This window comes from Pinus tabuliformis, chromosome 3_1 (genome assembly GCF_031772625.1).
Source record: "Pinus tabuliformis cultivar Carrire ecotype Pingquan chromosome 3_1, CPIR1, whole genome shotgun sequence".
Lineage (NCBI taxonomy): Eukaryota > Viridiplantae > Streptophyta > Pinopsida > Pinales > Pinaceae > Pinus > Pinus tabuliformis.
The window spans coordinates 532293706-532318083 of NC_142301.1; positions in this window are offsets into that span (position 1 = coordinate 532293706).

The following is a 24378-nucleotide window of genomic DNA, read 5'->3' on the forward strand; positions in this document are numbered from 1 at the left end:
ATTGAAGTCTTTGGTGTTTTTCTTCGTTTTGAAGGACTGCCTTGGTATTTCGGGGACTTGATTGCATTCTCATTGAGTGAAATTTGTCTCTTTTTCTCGGTGTTATTATCTCCCAAAATTTGTTTAGTTCACTTTTCCATTGAAAAGAAAACGAACAATCTCTTTTGCGTTGAATTAGTTAATGGAAATTAGAGCTTTTCATTGATTAGTGACTTTAAAGAAAAGTTTCGTTTATTGCCATTAGCTGCATTAGAGTTATTTTTGATTGTTTTATGGTCATTTTTGTTTGTGTGAAAGCTCTCAACCCTCTCGTAGTTAGCATTCATCGAACGAAATGATATATTTTGGCATATAGTTTGCATTTAGGAAATTGTGAGAAATTACATACGGTAAGGCCTGAAAATCGAAACCTAATCCAAGATCAACCGTAAAATGAACTGAATGAACTTAAAAACACATTGGAACACAACGCTCACCGTTTAGAGGTCTAGGCTAGAGACGTGCTCCGACGTCGTTAAACCTAGTCACTTTTGTTTCACTTAAGGTTGGGTGATTCCTCCTTCCGTGACGCAACAAGTGGTTTAGCACGGACTTGAGCTCCCACGTACCATCGAGTATATGGGGAGACCCCACTAGGTTATCATCCTTTATCCACAGGAAGCCGTGTCTGCCACCTTACAAGCCGTAACGCATCGAACACAGCATTCGGGAAGATTGACTACCGTACGGGAAGTCCTTGGTTTTCATATGACTGCCAAGGTGTATATGCAGTTTTACAGATTTGTTTGGTAAACCTTTTTGCCTAGTTCTCCAGAGTAGTCACTTTTGATCCTTTTCGAACTCCTTAAAAGAAAAGGCTCACTTGAGCACTTGTCACTTCGGGCTCACAAAACATTCGAAGGTGACTAGAGTCACCTTTTTGTCCTTTTCTCGACTCTTAAAACAGGAAAAGGTCAAGTTCAGTTCCTTTGTCTTAAAATTTATTCACCCGCGTTCACATTTACCCGGTTAGATCTTGTTTGTGTTAGCTTGAGTAGGCTTCTTTTCGTTCTCGATGGAAACTTTTCTGGGGTTCACCAACCCAGGGACCCCCTCTGACGGGAACCCTGGTCATTTCGCTTCTTTTGGAAATGTTGGTGCTCCTTATATGGCAACGTTGTCCCTCCCAGGTTTAACTGTTGGGTTGCCGGTTTGGTTTTTCTCAACCTCTTTGGTCCCTGTCGTCTCACCGTCTAGTCAATCCGTCCCTCCACCTGAACAACATCATGTTGATTCTAAGGTGGATCTCTCCCCTTCTACGCCCACTTCTACGTCCTCATCTTCTACTTCACCTGGTGAAAGTCTAGATTCGAGTAACTAGGTGGATTAGAAGAAGAAGAAGAAGAAGACGAAGAAGAAGAAGGCTCCTAAGGGAGAGGTTACAAGTGCAGCTACCCCCTCAAGTATACCTGAAGTCGGCCCCCTTCCGCTCCTCCACGGAAGGTCAAGTTTCCTTGTCGATTATGTAAGGAGGACCATCTTCTTCGCGATTGTCCTGGAATTCCTAGGGTACTAGAAGTATGGTCTCGCGATCCGGCCCGCCCCTCATCGTCCTCTGAAGCTCACGGCGATGCTACCTTATCAGTCGGGAATGGTAAGGGAAAAGGGAAGATTCGAATCCCCTGTAGACTTTGTGAACGCAATCATCCCCTTCACCTTTGTCCACTCATGGATAAAGCCTCCAGTGTCTTGGAAAGTCTTACAGCTCCTTCACCCCAACTTCTCACTGGTTATCAATGTCTCTCTGTAGCCGCAGATTGTTCCCCTGCTAACAAATAGATTGCTTCAAATTCTTCTCTTGTCCAGGCCCCTCTTCCCGAACCCGGCTGTCCCTAGCCTGTTCCAGACCAACCATTGGTCGAAAAGAGTGTCGACTCGAGTCCGCCGCTCGCTCACTCTGTTTCGGAAGAGAATCATGCCCATGTTCTTCTCATCTCTTCAGATTCTCCTGAGTCCCGAAATGACTCTCCTAACCCAGCTACTCCCGAAGGTTCTCCTTCGGTTCCTTTAGCACATAGGGGCAATCATACGATTCCCCCACCAAGTAGTCTGGTCGATTCCTTTGATTGGAATCGCCTGATCGCCGGTCGCCTTCCATCCCATATGCCTTTCCAGATCACAGTACATGCCTGTGCTAAGGCAGTACCTGGCACTGTTTTGGATGAAGGGGCGTCTGTCAGTCTTATGCCATACACTACTTGGCAAGCTTTAGGTTCCCCGCAGCTTGGGCCATTCACTCACAATCTGTTGGCCTTCGACGGAGGAGCCTGTCCATCTCTAGGAGTTCTCTCGAAGTTCCCTATTACTTTGGGAGGCAAAACCGTCTATATAGACGTCTTGGTTACCCAAGGTGTTTTAGAATTTAGTCTTCTCCTTGGTCGCGACTATGTTTACGCCATGGGGGCCCTCGTTTCTTCGCTTTTTCGTGTGGTTTTCTTTCCGCACGATGGAAGAATTGTGACTATCGATCAAGTGTCATTTGTTAGTCCCCCGATGCCTCCTGCACCGTTGTCGTCCCCTCCTAGTTTTCATCCACCAGTTGCATCTACCCCACCACAGATCAACTACGTGGCCACCTATCCCATGCCTGGATCCAGTGATGCCGCCATCGTGCATAGTGTCCTGGGGGCATTGGGCCCTGACTTCCAAGATGTTTCCCTTCCACCGGGAGTGGCAATCTTGGAAGCCTCGACTTTCTATTCATTATGATGAAGTTCGGGTCGAGATGGAGCATAGTTCCTTTCTGGTGTCAAGCTCCTTAAAAAATGAAACTAGGTTTGGTGGAGCATAGTTCCTTTCCAGTGTCAAGCTCCTTAAAAAATGAAACTAGGTTTGGTGGAGCATAGTTCCTTTCCAGTGTCAAGCTCCTTAAAAAATGAAACTAGGCTTGGTCGGAGCATAGTTCCTGATCTTGTGTCAAGCTCGTTAAAAAATGAAACAAGGGTTATGAGGATAGTTCTTTTACTGTGTCAACCTCATTAAAAAATGAAACAACCCCTTTTCCCAATCGAGTCTTTGATTAAGATCTCGTAAAATCCAAGTCGAGTCTTTCCAAGATCTCGAAAGTGAACCTTCATTCCATCCACTTTGTTGAATGCAATGAAGCTTGGGGGGCATGTACCTCGTTTTGCGTCATTATGCCTGGGGGCATGCGAACTCATAACAAGCATAGTTTTTCGTTTCAAGCTTGTGTAAACATGAAACCGAATCCAAGCAAAGTTCTCCATGGTTCAAGCTTGTGTAAAAATGAACCCATACCCGATTTACATCTCGTGATTGCCATTTTTATCCGCTGAATTCTGCTAGATGAGCCTTGGTTGTTTTCATTCCATCGCCGCCATCTCTTTGGCCGATCATATGCTTTCACTTGGTTGTTTTTCCTTTCCTGAGGAACCGCAGCGATGAGTGGTTTTATTAGCCAGCCTCTTGACCATTACATGTTCTGAGCAGTTCCACCATTGCCGGAACCAATTGCTACCCTTTATACCACTCGTTCCGCTAGGATGAGTCGCCTTTAAGCTCTTTTCTGACTGTAAAATATGAAAAGATTGCCGACTATTTTCCTTTTTGACTCGTTAAAGAGAATAAAAATGGAGGTCTGCTTTCAACTCTTTTCTGACCGTTTAAAAACTAAAAGATCACCGAGTTTCCCCTCTTGACTCGTTAAAATGTAAATAAGAGGCAGTCGCCTTTAAACTCTTTTTCGACCATGTAAAAACGAAAGATTGTCGGGCCCTTGTCGTTTCAGGCTCGTTAATGGTTACGAAACGACGTGATATCGATTGTTTTTTTACTTTTTCAGGTCGATGTCACTACTTATGAAAAGTACTCCTCGATCGTAATGATCGGGCGATTCTTTCGAGCATTATTTTATACTTTTTCGGGCTTGAGAGACACAACTTTACGAAAAAGGACCCCCCTGGAGTTCACTTTTCTGCTGTCTTTTCAAACTCTCTAAACATGAAAAGACACTGAGTTCTTCCTTTGTCAGGCTCGTTAAAACCTGATGACATCGGATCTCATCAGAATGACGTCTCACAAGCATATGCTATCCCCGTCAAGCTTGTCATCAAAAAATAATCGGGGTACTCGCCAGAAATGGTGGGGAAAATGGAACCATAATCATTATTGTGTCGGCAATATGTCGCTCTTGAACATGGCACTTGTCTGCATTCGTGTCTGGGTGGGAACCTCTCATCTTGTTTAACACTAGCCTCCGTGGGTTTGGGTTATCCTGTTTGACCTCTCATCTGCTCATTGCCTTGTCACCATGACCCTTGATCATTTAATGTCAAATACTGCCAAGTCCACTGTCGCGCCGCCGATATGTTCAAGAGAAGTTGACCTCTGCAGAATTACAACCTCCCTCTGGTACCTCACATAACTCTGATTTACCACAACATTCTTCCTCTGTCTCATGTCAATGATGTGGGAAACACTATGGCCCACCTTTGATCAAAGTCACTTCCTGTCGACTTCAGCTCATTATCCAGGAAGTTGATCTAGAGACCCCTTTCGGTGCCTTGGATCCTGCATTCCTCAATGGCAGGTTCTTCGTGTTCGACGAGAGGTTTTCATCATTTGCCTCCGATCAAATGATTCTATGGGTGTTCGATGCCGGCTCACTTATTCACAAACCGTAGATTGTACCTATAGTACCTTGAGGGCCATTGTCATTATTGGTGGTACCTCTCGCGTCTGTTAACAGCTTTCACCATTGGCTGGTAATCAGACGATGTTCATGCATGTTCGACTCCAAATCATGTATTCGCATGCCTGAACTTGTACTCTGTTCGGGTCGAGATGGAGCGCAAGACCCTAGATTTTGTCTGTTGGAATCCAGGCTGCGATTTGTGGCTTATTAGGATTATTACGTGACTCGTTCACTAGGTGGCTACGACCATGCCTGAGTCTATTTATCGATCCTCAATGGATGGCTATGCCCATACCTTGGATCTAGATTCTTGTGTGCTCTGTTATGGATGGTTGTGCCCATACCACATATATCATGTACTTGAGATATCAGTTGTACTTCTTTACGCAGGTTCTCCGACGGCAGTGTTTTCAGTTATGCATGTTCTTGTAAAAGCATTTCACCCCTCTCTCTCACTCGGGCCTCATGCTTTAGGGGGCATCTTTTACACAGTAATTTGTCACCGTTTGTCACCGTCCCTGTTACCCCTCTCTCACACACTGGAGGACTCATTCTGGGACCCGTGAGAAGTGACAGGACCTGAAACCACTTGCATTATATTCCTCTAAGTATGAGCTTCATATGCCCTGAAGACATCTCCTGCAGAATACCCATAAAAAGACCTCTTTTTGCATTGGCGCGGTTCCACAGTGTACTGCTCGCGCCAATGGGGGAAATCCTCTAAAGAGGGCATGCCAGTTGGCACTCTGTCTTAGAGTCGCACTCATGCCAACCCGATTGGGTAAAGTTTTTAACAAACAAACTTCCAAAGGTTCTCCTTAACCCATTCACCAACTGAATCCGTGTTGAGTTAGAATGGTTTTGCTTCGAATCTCCATAGAAGGGAAGTGGTTTGCCACCTTTCATGGAAGCTTCTTAGTGATAAAGCCAATCCCATGAATATTGTGGTTGATCCTATCTCCTTCCCCTCTATCTATAAAAGCTTGTTCTTTTGCCTTGAGCGAGCTAGTTCCAGCAGAGTGCTAGTGATAGTGAGAATTCCAGGAGTTCAAGAGATTGAAGTTGCAAAAGCCTTCTTTGCATCCATAAGGCCAAATCTAAGTGAGGAGATTCTTGTCACCAAGGAGAGAGAGGCTTGTTTCCCATCCCAACAAGCTTTGCAAGACTTGTGTAGCTGATCACCCAGCCAAAGGAGGATTTGACGTCAGAACAATGGTTGTATTCTTCTTTGTTGTTTATCAATAATAGATGACTGTCATGCAAAAAAGAGCGCCAATTAAGTTTGCTAGCTTAAAAATAAAAACAAGAAGTCCAAGGCTTGGTCGATAGTATCCAGCAAGCTGATCTAGAGACTCCCTTCCGGTGCCTTGGAGCCTGCATGCCTCAATGGCAGGTTCTTCGCGTTCGACGAGAGGTTTTCATCATTGGCCTCCGATCGAATGATTCTACGGGTGTTCGATGCCAGCTCACTGATTCGCACACTGTAGATTGTACTATAGTACCTTGAGGACCATTGTCATTATTGGTGGTACCTCTCGCGTCTGTTAACAGTTTTCATCATTGACTGGTAATCAGACGATGTTCATGCATGTTCGAATCCAACTCATGTATTTGCATGCCTGAACTTGTACTCTGTTCGGGTCGAGATGGAGCGCAAGGCCCTGGATTTTGTTTGTTGGAATCCAGGCTGCGATTTGTGGCTTATTATGATCATTACATGACTCATTCACTGGATGGCTGCGCCCATACCACATATATCATGTACTTGAGATATCAGTTGTACTTCTTTACGCAGGTTCTCTGGCGGTGGTGTTTTCAGTTTCCGCATGTTCTTGTAAAGCATTTCACCCCTCTCTCTCTCTCGGGCCTCATGCTTTAGGGGGCATCTGTTACACAGTAATTTGTCATCGTTTATCACCGTCCCTGTTTCCCCTCTCCCATACATTGGAAGACTCATTCTGGGACTTGTGAGAAGTGACATAACCTGAAACCACTTGCATTATATTCCTCTAAGTGTGAGCTTCATATGCCCTGAAGAAATCTCCTGCAGTATACCCATAGAAACAACCCTTTTTGCATTAGCGCGGGTGCGCAGTGTACTTCCCGCGCCAATGGGGGAAATCCTCTAAAGAGGGCGCGCTAGTTGGTGCTCTGTCTCAGAGTCGCACTCGCGCCAACCCAGTTGGGTAAAGTTTTTAACAAACAAAGTTCCGAAGGTTCTCCTTAACCCATTCACCAACTGAATCCGTGTTGAGTTAGAATGGTTTTGCTTTGAATCTCCATAGAAGGGAAGTGGTTTGCCACCTTTCATGGAAGCTTCTTAGTGATAAAGCCAATCCCATGAATATTGTGGTTGATCCTATCTCCTTCCCCTCTATCTATAAAAGCTTGTTCTTTTGCCTTGAGCAAGCTAGTTCCAGCAGAGTGCTAGTGATAGTGAGAATTCCAGGAGTTCAAGAGATTGAAGTTGCAAGAGCCTTCTTTGCATCCATAAGGCCAAATCTAAGTGAGGAGATTCTTGTCACCAAGGAGAGAGAGGCTTGTTTCCCATCCCAACAAGCTTTGCAAGACTTGTGTAGCTGATCACCCAACCGAAGGAGGATTTGACGTCAGAACTATGGTTGTATTCTTCTTTGTTGTTTATCAATAATAGATGACTGTCATTATGGTTCCACTCTCATTGTCCTTTGTAATGATTGATGTTGAGTTATATCTTTTCTGACTGATATATAATTGCATCTATTGGATTTTATGCTTGTATTTGTGTTGTTCTTTGCATGTGCAGGTGTCCAATCACGGAGATCGTGGGGATCGTGACCGGCCGAAGCAAAGGAACGAGAGCGACGTCTCTTCTACGAATATTAGCGTTGGAATCCAAGTAGGTTCTCATCATCCACCTTTAATTTGCGATTAGGAACTTGCGTGATAGCATTGTTTGATTGTTGCTAGACCTGGTCTGGGCTGGTAGGGATCATCTCTGTCCGCAGAGGGGATTTACCTCCACAACAAGGGGTTCAAGTGACGGATGGACTTTCCTGAGTTTCTGCTAAAATGACTTGACCCATTCTTTGATTGGAATGACGTGTTGGATTATTCACGTGTCGTATGTTTTCAAATCATTATATGTCCACACGAATACATCATCGTACTATTTGACAAGGCGGACAAAGGCTTTCCACTCCTCTTGTGTGAAACACATACTGAGATTTATGAGCTTCAAATCTCTTTCTGTTCCCAAGTTAATCTATTTGTATATCAGTGTGGCACTATGGGTTTTGGTGTTCCTAGTGTTATAGCACCATTTACCCAAAGCCCTAGGGTGGTCTCAGCCGCAACACCTGGGCCCTTTGAAGTGGTTCTGGAAGTCATATAGTTTCTCAAGTGAAACCACACCCTTGGGGATTGGGTTTCCTTTATTGTCATTAGTTGTGTCTTGCAGAGACTGCTTGCGCACATATTCATCTATCGCTGCCTCTTTGAAGACATCAGTGTTGGCCATCAAATGCAGTATTTTTTCATGATCATAAAAAACACACGAATTAGGGATAAATGGCTTATACAAAATTTTAATAGTAAATCTATTTGTAAGCAGTGTCATCCTTGCAGCTACATTTTCCAGAGCATCTGCAGTTGGATTGCACATTCTTGTTACATATATGATATTAAAAGCTTGTAAATTAGAAATAAGCTACCATAACTCTTGTTGGTAACCCTTAAGACGAGGTGAGACACAATGTATGGTGTTAAGTACCTTCTGTACCACAATCTCTAAATCATCTACCACTTTTAGCATAACAACGTTGAGGCTAAGGGCTTTGTGCAAACCCAAGATGAGTGCTTCATATTCAACAGTGTTGTTTGTGCTCTCAAACTCCAAAACTAAATGTTTTCTTTTCCTTGGGTTGATCAAAACACACCCGACTTGTTATAGACATTTTTGTGCCTTACAGCTCTGAGCATGAAATGTCCATAAACCAAGGGGTCCAAAGTCCCTAAACATGTTGTTCCGACCCCTAAAGGAATAAGGTCAACAGGCTACAGCTTCTCCCAGAAGTTCTCCACCAGAAACTGCTCAGAATCAGTCAAACCAGGATCATTTCAGAGGCTACACTAGCTAGCTGCGTTGCATAGCACCCAAATGCACTGCCTAGGTGCGTTGAAACGCACTTGAATGCACCACCAGGGTGCGTTGAGCGGGAAATGACAAATGGCAGTGTCATTCCGCGAGGTGGAAAGACAATGGAAGCTTCCAGAATCTTCTCCAATGACACTTGCCTCACTGAATTCGACCAAGGATGAGTAAGAGGCTCTCAGTCTCCAAGTGGAAGCAAGAACTGACAGTGAGAAGACACTAGTCAAATCATGAGCTAACTCATCTTCCTTGCATACATCTATATATGGATCCCTCATCCAAGAGATCCAAGAGGTTGGAATTTTGATATTGCAAAAAATTGTTGTTGGTATTGAGAGAGACAATTATACTATTGGGTGATTTATGCTTTGTTGGAGGTGAGGAAGGGACTTCTCTCTGCTGGGAGGGTGATGTTGGATCAGGACATCGGTTGTATCTCCTCCTGAACCTTTATTATTCTATCAATAAAACTATTTGGGTTTTCTCCTACATACTTGTGTTTCATTGATGATTGTTGCATTAGTATGTTTAGCTTATAATCTGATCCTAAGCTTTTTATGTACATGAACCTATGTCTTTGTGTAGTCTCTTTCTTCTTTGATCTTGCAGGTATTGTGCTGCTGGGCAAGTGAAGGAGCAAGGGGTTGGAAGCTATCAAAGAGAAGAGGAACTGGGCCAAAGGAACTAGCGGAAGACAACGGTTAGTTCATCCTTTCCTTCTTTGTTCATAGTTCATAAAGAAGAATACGCAAGTAGTTATTTCTGTTTATTTCTAAGGTACTGTCACACCTTACTGGGTTAGGGTATTTCCGAATGGATACTTTTCCCGATAACAAAATGGAGACTCCACTAGGGAAGTTTGTTTGATTAGTTTGTTTGTGTTTCCATTGTCTTTTATTTCATAAGCTTAGAAGTAGAAATCGAACTGCATTTGCCATTAACAAATTCAAAGTAGACACCTGTTTCTTCAATCCATACACTGGATCTGTTTATGATTTGAATAGCTGATCCACAAATGATATGATTTACCTTTGTGATAGTTCTAAAACCTTCATTAAATCCACCCTTTGATTGTGAATTACTGATTGTTTTTACTCGGCCAAAAGCCATAGATTAAACTGCAAACCGTGACCCAGAACCCGGATAGAAGTCTCGTTTCTGCCCCAGCGCAGGCACAGTGAAGAGACTCTGCATTTCAACGCAGTTCCCGAGAGGGCCACCTGCGCTGCAATCCAGTTTCTCTGTGCTGCAGGTGCGCTGATCAGCTTTGCCTTGTGCAGCTGAGGTTCTCTGCTTCAGTTTTTCAGTTTTGATCTCTGTTTTTGCAGCCTGTGATCAGTGTGTGTTTCTGTTTCAAAACCCCTTTTCTTTGCCTCAATTCTGCCTCCGTTGTACAAAGAAACTGTAGGTGTTTTTGTGTGTTTGTTACATCATTTACAGTTTTCCCTTACAAAAGTAGAATAGTCATACTGTCGTCCTCTGATTTAGATCTGTCGAAAGTGTCAGTTTGATCATAGGAGAAAGTGTATTTGCTGTAGACATTTGATTATACATTTACTTTTGTCTTTTGGTTTGGATTTGTGCTTTTCTAAGTGTCGAAACAAGTATTTTCCTTGTTTGTGTTTATCACTGAAAAGCGAATTCAAATTTGTACATCAACTTTCTTTTTAGGCATCAATATTAAGAAAGTGAAAAACAAATACATTGCACAAGTGCATTTTCATATTGACAGTCTGCTTGGATTGATTTAGGAAAAAGTGCATTTACAGTGTGCTCTATGCTCTTTGAGAAAAGGTTTTCTTACTTTTCCCTTTGTAGCTAGGATTTTCATTGCTGAAAAGAGATAAAAGTTTGTTTATCATCTTGAGACTGCATTTTAGGAATTACATCTACATCTCGTGGTGAACCAAAAAGGCAAACTTCATAATAAAGATCAACTTAAAATAAATTCAATGAACTTAACAATGCTTTGTAACTTAACGCACAACATTTAGAGGTCTAGGCTAGAGACGTGTTCCAGCGTCGTAAATCCTGGTAACTATTGTCCTCACTGTTGGTTGGGTGATTCCTCCACTGTGAGACGATAAGTGCCAGTACAGACTGTGCTCCCAAGTACCGTCAAGTATATATTGGGAGACCCCTATAGGCTTAAAACCTTTTATCCATAGGAAGCCGTGTCGTCCGCCCTACTGATCGCAATGCACCGAACACAACATTCGAGAAGATTGACTGCCGTACCGTAAAACGTATTCAGCAGTTTTGTGATTGGTTTGGTACTCCCTCTACCTAGACCTCCAGAGCAGTCCCTTTCGTTCCTTTTCAAACTCCTTAACGGAAAAGGTCCATCTGAGCACTTGTACTTCAGGCTCATTAAAAATCGAAGGAGACTAGAGTCATCTTTTGTTTTTTCTCGACTCTTTAAAATTGAAAAAACAAGTTGTGTCAAAGCGTGTTAAAATTTATTTTAAACGGAATAATCATACCCTTTTCCTACGTTGATATTTGGGTTGAGAAAATGGAGCCTACCAACCAAGGAATTCCCCTTGGTGGAAATCCTAGTCCCTTATCTTCTTGGGGAGATGTTGATGCGCCCCATATGGCCACATTGTCGCTTCCAGGACTGACAATTGGCTTGCCAGTCTGGCTCTTCTCAACCAATGTCGTTCAACACACCACTATTCCTGAACAGTCAAATCAGCAGCTAGACGAGTCCAAAGTTGCCCACCAACCTTCTACCTCTTCTAACTCTTCCTCTCCTCCTTCCTCTTCGCTTGAAGGAACTGGTAAAGCTAAAAGCCAAGTTCCTAAGGAGAAGAAGGAAAAGAAGAAGAAAGAAAAGAAGAAGAAGGAGGCAAAAGCGAATGGGGGCAAACAAGCGTCGTCCAGCAAAAATCCACACAGAGCACTGACCAGGCCTAAATCACCATGTGTCATTAGCAGAGGAGACCACTTCCACAGAGATTGTCCCTACATCCCTCGGATACTAAGGGACTGGTCTCCTCGTTTTCACAACCCGATGTCATCAACCTCTGGTGATCATGTTGAAAGCACACCGTCGACTAGTGAAAGTGAAGCTCAAGGAAAAAAAGGGAAAGCTAAATTTCCCTGTAAACTGTGCGAAGGCGACCATGCTGTTGTTGGGAAAAGTATCCAATATGGAATTCCCCTATCCCACTCTAAGGAGTGATAGTGCCTTAGCAACAAACAAGGAAAACTATCTGAGTGTTCTTCTTTATGAAATGCAAATAGAGAAGTAGGATGCAACTAACCTGTGTCTTCCGCTAGTTTGCTGATCCAATCTCTCTCTTTTGTTCGCTTCCCGCTGCCTGCTCCTACAATGGTCCAGCTTCGTCAAGGTCCTGCAAGATCACAAGAGAGGGAAACTACAAGAGCATAGATTCACATTCATAACTAGTTTAGGATTAGAATAAACTAAACATGCAAGTACAACAAAACATCATTGATATACAAGCATATAGGAGAAACTCAAATGGTTTTATTGATGAAATAACAAGGTTCAGGAAGAGATACAACCAAGTGAGGCCCAATCCAGCATCACCTTCCCAACAAAAGGAATCCCCTTCTTCACCTCCTTCAAAGCAAATCACCCAATAGTTCTAACCTCAAACCAACAGCAATTCTCTGCAAAGTACAAAATTCCAGCCCCCTGGATCTCATGGAGGAGAGATCCATATATAGATGTTTGGAGAGAGGATGAGTCAGCTTGAGATCTGACTAGTGTCCTCTCCCTCTGTCAGTTCTTGATTCCACTTGGAGGTTCTTGCTTCCACTTGGAGGTTGAGAACCTCTTACTCATCAATAGTCGAATTCACTGAGGCAAGTGTCATTGAGGAAGATTCTGGAAGCTTCCAGGGTCTTTGACACCTCGTTGAATGAACTTGCCATTTGGCATTTCTCGCTCAGTGCACCTGGGTAGTGCTTCTACCTGCGTTGCAGTGCAGGCAGCCAGTGTAAGCTTTGTATTTCAGCGCAGACAGCTAGTAGAGATCTTGAATTGATCCTGAATTGACTTGTTTTTGAGCAGTTTCTAGTGGAGAACTTCTGTGAATTGCTGTGGTTTGTTAGCCTTGTTCCTCTAGGGGTAGGAACAACATGTTTAGGGACTTTGGATCCCTTAGATTATGGACATTTCATGCTCAATGCTGTAAGGCACAAAAATGTCTATAACAGTTGCCCCCTAAAGTATGAGGCCGTTTATCGGGTGAAATGCTTTATTAGGAGGATCCGAAGTTCTTCCAATGCTGGGAGGATGACCTATAATAAGATACAATACAATACATTATTTTTCATACTGCTTTCATGATCTACCTGAGGCGGGCATTCCCATGCTCAGCTTTATAAATTCATTTTTCTGTACATAGAACAGACAATCGTCTGATGGTAGACTGATGATTTTGATGAAATCATCATCCCTTTTTGTAGGATGATTATCTGCTGCAATGCTGTACATGTCAATGTCTTTATTTCCTGAATATATATCGCAGCCCGGATGGATGAAACTAGATCCGGGGTCTTCAATCTTGTCCGATCTTCACTCTAAGTACAAGTCGATCCATGTGAGAAATGTTCTGAAGTCGAACATGGAATGAAATCGCTTGATTACCAGTCAATGATGTAAACTGTTAACAAGCGCGAGAGGAATCACCGTTAATGATAATGACCCTCAAGGTACGGCAGTACAATTCACGTGGTTTGAATAAAGGACTTAGCGTCGAACACCACGCAAAATCTTTCGGTCGAAGGTCATTGATGTGTACCTGTCGCCGGAAGTGAGAAACTTGCCATTCAGGCATGCAAGCTTCAAAGTACTGAAGGGGTTGTTCCTAGATCAAATTCTTGGATAATGAGCTGATGTCGACAAGAAGCGATCCGTCAAAGGAGGGCCTTGATGTATCCCACATCAGTGACACGGAACGGAGAAAATGACTTTGATAGAGGTGAAAACGATCTGATGATATATGATTCAGGGTGGCGGTCATGAAAGGATGAAGGATAATGTATGGTAGTGGATGGGACACGGTTGACTTCTCTGGATGACTTCTCTTGAACATATCGGCGACACTTGTGTGATGGATTGGTAGCATTTACCCCAAAGGTGGATGGTATGGCGAGACCATGGCAATGTGACCGGTGAATGAAACAACCCAACCCGACTCAGGCACGGAGTGGAAGTGTCATGTTCAAGAGCGACTTGCTAACAATAAAGTTCTTTGAGTTTCTTCACAATTTTCCCCAGTCATTTCTGACCAGTACCTCTTTATTTTTGTCAAGCTTGAGGAGGATAACATATGCTTGTTCTATAATTTACCCTTCGGGTAAACCCATCGCTATGTTTTAACGAGCCTAGTGATAGTGAAACTCGTTCTCGTCTAAAGACAAGTTTGTCGCTATTTAATGCTTTTAACGAGTCTAACGACAATGATAACTCGGTGCTTTTCATTTTTAGAGAGTCTGAAAAGGTACGTAAAGATAACTCCAAAGTTCCTTTTTCGTCATCTAATCCCTTAAGTCTGAAAAAGTATAAAACAATACATAAGGGATGAATTTTCGATAGTTTTAACAAGCCGAACTAAACAAGCGCTCGATCTTTTTGTGCAATAATCCCTCAGGTCCAAAAAGATTAAAATCTAGAGGAGGGATAGCTCTTCCGATCGTTTAACGAGCTGGAAGGCCAAAACTCGGCAATCTTTTCATATTTTACGAGTCAGTTGAAAAGAGCTTAAAGAAGACTCGTCTTTTGAGGAACGAGTGATGAACAGGGTAGCAGCTGATTCCAGGTAAGGCTTGGAATATTCCAATCACGGCAGTGTCACGAGGATGGCTAGTGAAATCACTCTTCGCAGCTGTTCCTCAAAATGGGTAAACAATCAAATGGAGGTGAATGATCGGCCAATGGAAAAGTGGAGGTGATGGTGCAAACACGACCAAGGCTTTAATGGCTGATAATGTACATTCGCAGTGGTTATTTACCGGATAGTTCATTTTTTAACGAGCTTAAACGCGGGTGGAAACATTTGCTTGGTCTTATGTTTATTTTTTAACGAGCATGAACTATGTGCTAAAACTGCTCGAAACTTATGTTTATTTTTTAACGAGCATGAACTATGTGCTAAAATTGCTCGATAACATGGTCTACTTTTGATTTCTTACCATAAATAGCTTTTCTCTGTTCAAAGATAGTACTGTACCTTCAATTGTTGCATCAAACGAGTTAGAAATGAATAACATTTGTTTGAAAATGAGATTAAAACATTAATTTTTACTTTGAACTATGTAAAAAGCAATTAAAAAGTTTTTTTACCTCTCATTTTACCATTTCATTTGAACTTTGTTTGTTGGAGCTTTGGAGGTGCCTCTTTCCCCTTGATTTTCATCAGCTGATTTCGGGAGATTCTGTGGACGATTCTCGACGCCGTCTGGACCAGGTAGGAGCTAAACCTGAGCTCTTTCATTTCATGGTTTCCTTTCTACATTTTGTGCCTGTTTTCCTGTTTTCCTGAGCCCCTGGGGTTTGATGGGGTCACTCTCCCATCAGTGCACCTTTCCCATTCGAAACCTGCGCTGAATGTCAAGCAGTACAAAGGCAGCTTGACCTTCAACGCAGGTGGAACACTGGGCAGGTGCGTTGGGCGAAAAAGAGGGTTTTGTTGCACAGTTTTTGATGAAATTTTTTGTTAGTTTCTCATCAAAACCAGGATCTAACTCATCTCATGTTATTTTTTCAGAGATATTGGAGCAAAATGACCCTTACATGGTGAGAAAGAGAACATGAAGAAGAGGATATGATTGCCCTACATGATCCTGTCACGGTGAATGCGCTGCGGAACTGCGGCATGCTGAAGTTCTTCCGTATCTCTAGTATGAGACAACAGATCGCCCTACTGCAGTATTTTCTTGATGCTTGGGATCCTATCAACCAAGTATTCTAGATTAGGGGCAAATCCATCCCCTTGACCGCAGTAGACATTTACTTCTTAATTGGCTTGTCGAGGCGGGGTTCCCCCGTTTCTTTGTCAGGTTCGGCCCGAGGGAGTGACTCTGTGAGAGATTATGTCCGTCAGTATTGCAGGGAAGGATCTCAGCCGAGCAGAGACGAAAATATCATTCTCCGTGAGGTTGCTGACCGGTCCCTTAGGTCTATCCTGTATACTATTGGTAGGATGGCCGGTAGTGCATTCCTTCATGTAGCCAACAGATCCTATGTGCAGCATGCCTTGGAGTGTCTCCAACCGAAAATATTCAACTGGTTTGATGCAGTACTTCTTCAGATGAAAAGTCAATTGACCAAGGTAAAGGACGGGAAGTTGAATAACTTTGGGTTTGGTTCCATTTTGACCGCCTTTGCTTTGGAGAAAATACCACTGATGCAGCCACAGTACATCGATCTCGGCTTGCCTTCTCCTACTGAACCACGCATGCAGAGATGGGTTGATCACATGTCTAGACATGCTGGTCAATCTCAGATTTCTTTCACTGATACCTTCTTCAGGTGGTTCAAGCGACAGGAGATGGTCTATTCCGAGTATCCGTATATTGGTATGGACTTCCGGGGTGATCCGGATTTGGTACTGCCGGACGACGAGCAGTGGGGCGCTATTGGTAAAACTTTCAACCATATCACTGTTTATTGTTTCTATTCATAATGTTCTTGTGCTTTATTCTATCAAGATTTTAATCAAACTCGTATGTGCATGCAGATGTTGGTCCTGTTCGTCCAGCAGTTCTCCCGAGAGCGCCAGCCGCTGCCCCAGCAGGAGAGGCTGCCGGGAGGGTTATTCTTCGTGACCTTGATGTGGCCGAGACCCTCACAGCTGTGCAGGAGTAGGTTGAGAGCCTTACTCTTGGTATTCCAGACGTGAGGATCGACGAGTTACCTTTACAGTTGCAGCGGCATACTACTGGTGTGCCTAGACGATGGACTCGTCTCTTACGCATGATTGCACAGGCCGTGACGTGCTATCATGAGCATCATTAGACTAGGGTGCCCCCTAGCATTTTTGAGTTTTTGGGTCATGTGACCGATTTTGTCTTGGTTACAGAACATTATATGTAAACCATAAACAGCTTATATATATATATTTTGATTTTCGGGGTTTTATTCTGGTTGAGTTATATGATCCATATGTACCACATTGATGATGTGTTCCTTTTTATAAATGTCGCAAATGTCTATCTAACACATAGTTTGCTAATGAGTCGGTTAATGTGTTTAAGTTTCTGGAAATATGTTGGTATTGAATTAAATCAAATTGTCTTTCCAAAATCTTAACCCTTAGGAACATGCGATAAATAGCTGGGTTGCGAACGGAATATATACCATTGAGTTGTAGTATTACGAGTTGTGAGTCTAGCCTGACGATTAGTCGGCGTATACCACGGGTGATGGCATCAGAGAGCAGTTCTATCAACGCGCTATACTCAGTGATGTTATTCGTTGATTGACCAATACATACGCCTCTGAAACTTACTAACTCGCCGCTTGGATAAAAAATGGCCCAGGCTGCGGAGGACAGGTTCCGCGAACTACGACTCGCTCCGTCGGCATATCCCACACATGTCTCCAAAAGGTTTGACATCTGCAATAAATGTAAAGAAAAGGTGGATTACTCGACCAAAATAACCACTTTAGCGAAAACAAAATACAACAAAAGCATATTGGTTACTATTTAAGCATAGTAACGCTTAAGGTACAACCCGTTACGAGGTTGCGCCAGTGGAATTCCGTCATAATCCATTAACTCGTAGGCTCCTTTTGCTAATACTCGTTTAACAATATAGGGGCCCATCCATAAAGAATTAAATTTACGTGCTCCCAATTTATCGGATTCTTGGTCGTAAAGCAAGACCAAGTCACCTTCTGAAAAGACACGGGGTTTGACATTTTTGTCGAACTGCGCCTTGACTCGTTTCTTATGGGCTTCGTTAGCCAAAGCGGCATCACGACGGGTTTCATCCAATTGGATTAATTCTAAGAAACGAGCCTCTTCTTCCGAAGTTCCGGGGAGGAGATCAATTGCGAGTTTAAGAGACGAGATTTCACACTGGATTGGTAAGACTGCTTCCAGGCCATACACCAGTTGAAAAGGTGTGAACCCGGTCGCATTCCTTACTGACGTTCGGTAAGCCCACAAGGCTGCGTACAGGATTAGGTGCCATCTTCTTTTGTGAACCCCGATCATCCTTTGCAACATACGCTTCAGGACCTTGTTGATTGCTTCAACTTGTCCGTTGGCTTGCGGATAATACGGGGTAGAGCTGTCGTGAGATAGCCCTAGTTTGGCAGCTAATTCAACCATCATGTGATTGCGGAAATGTGATCCATGATCTGTAACTATAGCCTGTGGTACGCTGAACCTGGCGACTACATGATTGAAAAATAATAGGGCAGCTGTTTCACCAGTATTATCTAATGTAGGCATCGCCTCGGCCCATTTGGTAAAATAGTCAACGACGACTATAATATACCCATGCCCCCCGGTCGAGGTGGGGTTACATTGCATGAAATCGATGCCCCATTTGGCGAAAGGCCCCACAGCTACTATCGGTTGTAGCGGAGCGGGTGGTCTTCTGGTTTTGCTATCGAAAATTTGGCAAGCATGGGACCTTCTGATTGCGGTTATGCAATCTTTGAATCGTTGTTGGCCAGAAGTATCCTGCTCGTAAGATTTTCTATGCTGTAGCATATCCAGATTGATGCCCCCCACAGGCACCTGAATGACATTTATTCAGGGCTTTTTCAGCTTCCTCATGGGTGAGGCACCTCCTCAGAACTGTATCGACACCGCGACGGTAAAGAGTATCACCGACGATCATGTAGTCTTTTGCTTGGTATCGAATACGTTTCTGTTCAGAGTGTGAGGTGTTTGGCCGAAATTTTTGGGTTTGGAGATAAATGATTATATCTCCATACCACTCATTGCTTGTAGATATCAGAAACAAACTCTCATCCACGATTGATTCCTCGGAGGTTTCATCGTTGGACGACGATGGGAGATCGCATAATAATTCTGCGAATACTAGAGCTTTCTTTGATTTGGATTTCACAAATTCCAGATCAAACTCTTGAAGGATTGCTATCCATTTTGAATATTTGCCCCCCAGCAATTGTCGCGACAATATATAAGTCATGGGGTTGCAATCTGATAGAATGGTAGTTTTCCGAAAGAGTATATAATGACGAAATCTCTGTATTGCTTGAACAGCAGCGAGTGCTAGCTTTTCAACGTAAGAATATTTACTTTCTGTATCATTTAAGTTTTTACTTAAATAATAGATAGGATGTTCAATTCCATCGACTTCTTGAACTAAAACCATCGCAATGGTCGTATCTGCTGCAGCCAGATACAGGTTAAAATCCCTAAGATAGTCAGGGGCGTACATTAATGATGCTTTTACTAGAGACTCTTTCAAAGCGTCAAAGGAAGCTTGCGCAACCTGGTCCCAAACGAAGGGTACATCCTTTTTCAAAAGACGTGTATAACCTTTAGCAAGTTCTGCGTAATTTGGAATGAACCTCCTTAGAAAGTTTGCTTTCCCTTGGAGTTTCTGAATCTGAAGCGAATTTGAAGGTGGAGGCAAATTAATGATTGCCTGAACCTTACACGGGTCGAGACAAATCCCATCCTTAGAGACTACAAAGCCAAGTAAACGACCAGAACTGACGCAAAACGCACACTTGTGTGGATTGAGTCTTATCTTGTAGTGTCGGCAACGTAGAAATATCGCTCTTAAATGCTGCGGATGATCAGTCCGCTTTCGCGAATGAGCCGGAAGGTCGTCAAGATATGGTTGAATGATGCTCTTGATGTCATGTAAGGCATAATTCGTTGCCCTCTGAAACGTCGCCCCTGCGTTCTTTAAACCAAAGGGTAATTTTCGATAAGCGAATGTGCCCCACAGGACAAATGAATGCATTCTTTGACTAGTCCTGTGGGCGGATATTTATTTGATTATACCCAGAGAATCCATCCATAAATGAAAAGATTTCACATCCGGCGCATTCATCAATTATCTGGTCGATGAAGGGTGTAGGGTAGTTGTCTTTTGGACAAGCTTGATTTACATCCCTATAATCGACACACACTCTAATTGTCCCTTGTTTCTTCATAACAGGGACAATATTCGATACCCAATCGGTTAGAGGAACCGGGTACATGAAACCAGCGTGGAGAAGTTTTTCGACTTCTGCCTTAATGGCAGCGGCTTTCTTGGGGTGCACCTGCCTGAGCCGCTGTCTTACTGGTTTGACATTTGGATACATCTTAATTTCGTGTTCAACGATACTCGAGTCAATGCCTGGCATTTCATCATATGACCAAGCAAAGACATCTCTGAACTCGCGAAAAAGAGTGTTATATATTTCCAGTTCTGAAGGAGAACAACCTTTGCCAACATGAATATTCTCTACAACATCTGTTTTGGTCGAGATATTTATGGCTATAGTCTCTTCAATATTGGATATGTTTCGCTCGGAATCCACCGTATTTACAGTATTTGAAAGAAATTCAAAGACTGAAGGGTGATAAAGGTCATCTTGAGTATCTTCTTCACATTCTGGAAGAAGGGAATGATGGTGGCAATCATTCCATGGTTTTCCTTCAATCATCATTGATTCGATAATCCCTTTGTCAGTTCCATGCACTCGCGACCAAGGATCTGAAGGGGTACCATATTCTCTAGACCTATCTACCCAAATGCTTGATGAGCGCTGATTCGGGTTCGCCTCCCATGCTAGAAACATTGATTGCTACAATACTTCTATTGGGCTTGGGGGCAAAACCATTGCATGATCCATGTTGATATCGTTTTCTGAGATCTTTGTGGAAGATATCATATTGCAGGTACCTATTGACGCTACTTCCACCATATCAAATGGAGGTGGAAGAGCGAAAGTTCCCATTAGTACATGATCTTTTAGTAGGCCTACTCCGATATTCTGAAGCGAATGGGGGCTTCCATGGATCATGGGAAAGCTTCCTGTAACTTGTAAACCATTAGGGAGGAAGTTTTGTTGGTCGACGATCGTAATCCCTCCTTGAAAAGGGAATGCAATCTTTCTAAAATAGGTCGACACAATAGCTGCCATGGCATAGATCCATGGTCTTCCTAGTAGGATGTTGTAATCAAGATTCCCATCGATGACTTCAACATCTATTTCTACTGTTTTTCCCCCTAGTTCAATCTTCAAGTTATTTAGGATACCATATGGGGTATATGTCCTTCCGTTGAATGCGTTCAATGTCGTCGAGGATCGCGACAAGGTTGGAGATCCTAAAGTTTTCCAGCAACTCATCGACATAATACATGTCGATGCCCCCTCGTCAATAATTGTTCGATGAACAGTTTTGTTGAGGGCTTTCACTTGGATGAGGAAAGCTAGTTGAGCTGGTAACTGAGGATCATATCCTTTGTGGTCAAAGGATACAAGATTGGAATCCTTAGGATCAACCCCACCAATGGCTGATAACAAAGCCTGCCTTTGGGATGGACAATTCTGTAGTACTTCAAGAGTCGACATAGCGGATGGCGATTGTGCCAAATCTTCCACTATGTTATAATGCTGCGCTGCTCTGGTGCGAGGATTAAATGTCGACTTGTGTACTACTCCCTTTGGCGGTTTTATTGTTAATTCAGGAATGATGGGTGGTACAACTTCTGTCGAAGTTGTTGTCGAACTGCTTGGTTGATCTTTTTCCTTGCCATTCGACATCTACGGATTCCCGTAATATTTATTCCTTGTCGAAATCAAAGCATCATTTTGCTGTTTTGAAACCGACAACATAAGCACTTGCGACGGGGAAGCATTTCCACTATCAACCAGATTCGTGCCTGGATTTGGAAATGGATCAGTCAACACAGCTGAGGTTTTCGAACTTTTAAAGAATTTCTTAAGCTCAGCTCTGTATGGAAAATCGGCTGTCCAATGATCCTCATCACATATAAAACATGGACTTTTTGGTTTCCTATTTCCAGGAGGGTTTGAAGAAGTTTTTTCAGGAGATGATTCATCCTGTTTCTTCTTCTTCCCTTTGCTTTGTTTCTTCTTTCTTCCTGGTTGTTTGGTTTCTTTGCCCTTATCTGCCGATACGGCATTTACTTCCGAAGCAAGAATTTCTTCTTTTGCATTTTGATCTGAAATCTTACGGCCTTTTTGGAATTGGCCTTTTTTGATTTCGCGCTTGTCGTGCCAATCACGCCATCGCTGGCATGAGAGTCATTATTTGATTTAGGAGGAGGAGGAATTGAGAATTCCGGTCTAGGGGCGTCAGGTATTTTGTCATAGAGCGTGCCAGACTGAGTATAGACCAAGTCTAAATATTGCGCACGAGCGATAACTTGCTCTTCCATTATGACTCCACCCTTTGCCACATCTTCCGTTATGGCAGGAAGTAATGACTTGATAAACCATTCAGCTAATAGCTGATCGGGAATGTACGTTTTTACCATCCTACGACGACGTCGCCACTCATGTATATGATCAGATATGTGAGTAGCGGTTGTCTGTTTGAAGTTGGTTAAGATTTCCGTTCCCGTTTCATACCTTATTGGTAATTGAAAATGGGTTAAGAAAGTCGTGGCTAAGGAGCTGAAATTGTCGAACGAAGCTCTAGGTAATTCAATATACCATTTTGCCGCTGGACCCGTTAACGTCCTCTGAAAAAGGCGAAGCCTTATGGAATCATCTTTTAGGGTGTTTGATGAACACCATAGATGAAATGTCATCACGTGATTCAATGGGTCTTCACCTGGATTTCCATTAAATTTAGGAATGTCTGAAGGAAGTTTGTAAGGAATCGCTGGCCACCAAGGGGCATAAGCAATTGGATCATTTGTTAACCGGTGTAAATCGGGTAACTCTAAAGTTGCCACGAATGGTAACTGTTGATTCAGGTTAGGTGAAGCATACCCAGGATATGATGGGATTGCCTAAACAGTTGGTCTTTGCATACCAGCATAATGTAGTTGATGCTGGTATGATTGATATGGTTGGTGGACTTGACCACTGTAAAGTGGTTGATTTTGACCGTTTTGGATGTACGGTTGTCCACTGTTCGCAAAGATCTGCTGCTCAGAACCTTGGTATACTTGTTGGAATTGTGGTTGTTGGTATTGCACCAGCCATGGTTGTGAAGCCATGGTCTGTTGCGCCATACTAACCATTGGACCAAGATGTGGGGTAATTGTACCCGTTTGGACCTGTGTCGCCCCACCAGTAGGCGATTGTGGTTGAGTCACAGGGTCAAGGGGTTGTTGCATTACAACCTGAGAATTCTGAGGTTGACATACAACAGGCAACGCTTGAACTTGCGACACTGTCACAATAGCCGGTGTAGTCGGGATGTTTGACATAGGTACACATTGTTTCATAGAATACACAACTCTTGGTTGCCAGGGTAGCATAGGTACCCAACCACTTGTCGTAATTCCAGTATAACCTGAATATTGTTGAGAACTCCCGTATCGATATCCTCTCGGAGGGGGTAATGAAAGGGCATACTGCCCCCCATACGGTGGTAATCCGGAACTCAAGGGAATTGCTTGCCCTTGGGGACTGGATGGCCCAAATTGACCTCAAAATGGATCAATTTGTCGAGTCTCAACATAAGAGTTGCCGGATATTATTCCGGAGGAACAAACAGGGATGGACCACACTGTCGAAATACTCCCTGGATGGACTCCTTCTAGCGGTTGTGAGATAGTCGGGATAGATGGTATGCCGGCAAACATTGTCGGAGTGACGGCAGGGAGTTCTGCTGTCGTTGTGTCATTCGACACAGTCCTAGATGTTGACGGTTGTTCAGACATTTTGAGTCTATCCAAAAGATTACCTAGCGATTCTACAGGAACTTCCACTAGTGGTAGACTAACTTCAGATGTCGAAGGAAATAGAGTGACCCCGACTCCAAAATGTGTTGGAGTACTTGCTTGCGGATCTTCTACAATTTCCTCTATCACAATCAAACCAGGTGGAAGAGGAAGACCGTCAGGTCCGTAAAATATTTCTGGTGCTGAAGAAGGGGTTGAATCGACAGCGACAGATGTTTGAGGAGCAAGACTCTCTGGACCAGTTACAGATGGAACTGGTTCAATAACGCAAGTGTTTTCTCTCAGACTAGGATCAGTATCACTGTCCCTCTGTGGTTGTTGAACTTCTTCTATAGGGGCAGGGTTTCCAGAAATGTTTGGAGTAACCGGAATCTCGGATATTGTTGGAACACTCGTTCTAGCTTTGATAGGAGATTTCGAACCGGTTAAACGAGTTCGCTTTGTCCGTACTGTTTTCAATTCCGGAGACAAACACGGTTGACTCGTAAGCCTCCGCGAACGACGGGGTTTCAATTGACTTTCTTCCACGATTGCGGATTACTCGATCAACCAAAATATAAAAGGGGAAAATGTGTTTCCGAATTAAATGAATTTTAGACGCTTTTAGACACAACTTGCTTTTTCAATTTTAAAGAGTGGACAAAAAGCTAAAGATGACTCTAGTCTCCTTCGATGTTTTAACGAGCCCGAAGTGATAAATGCTCGG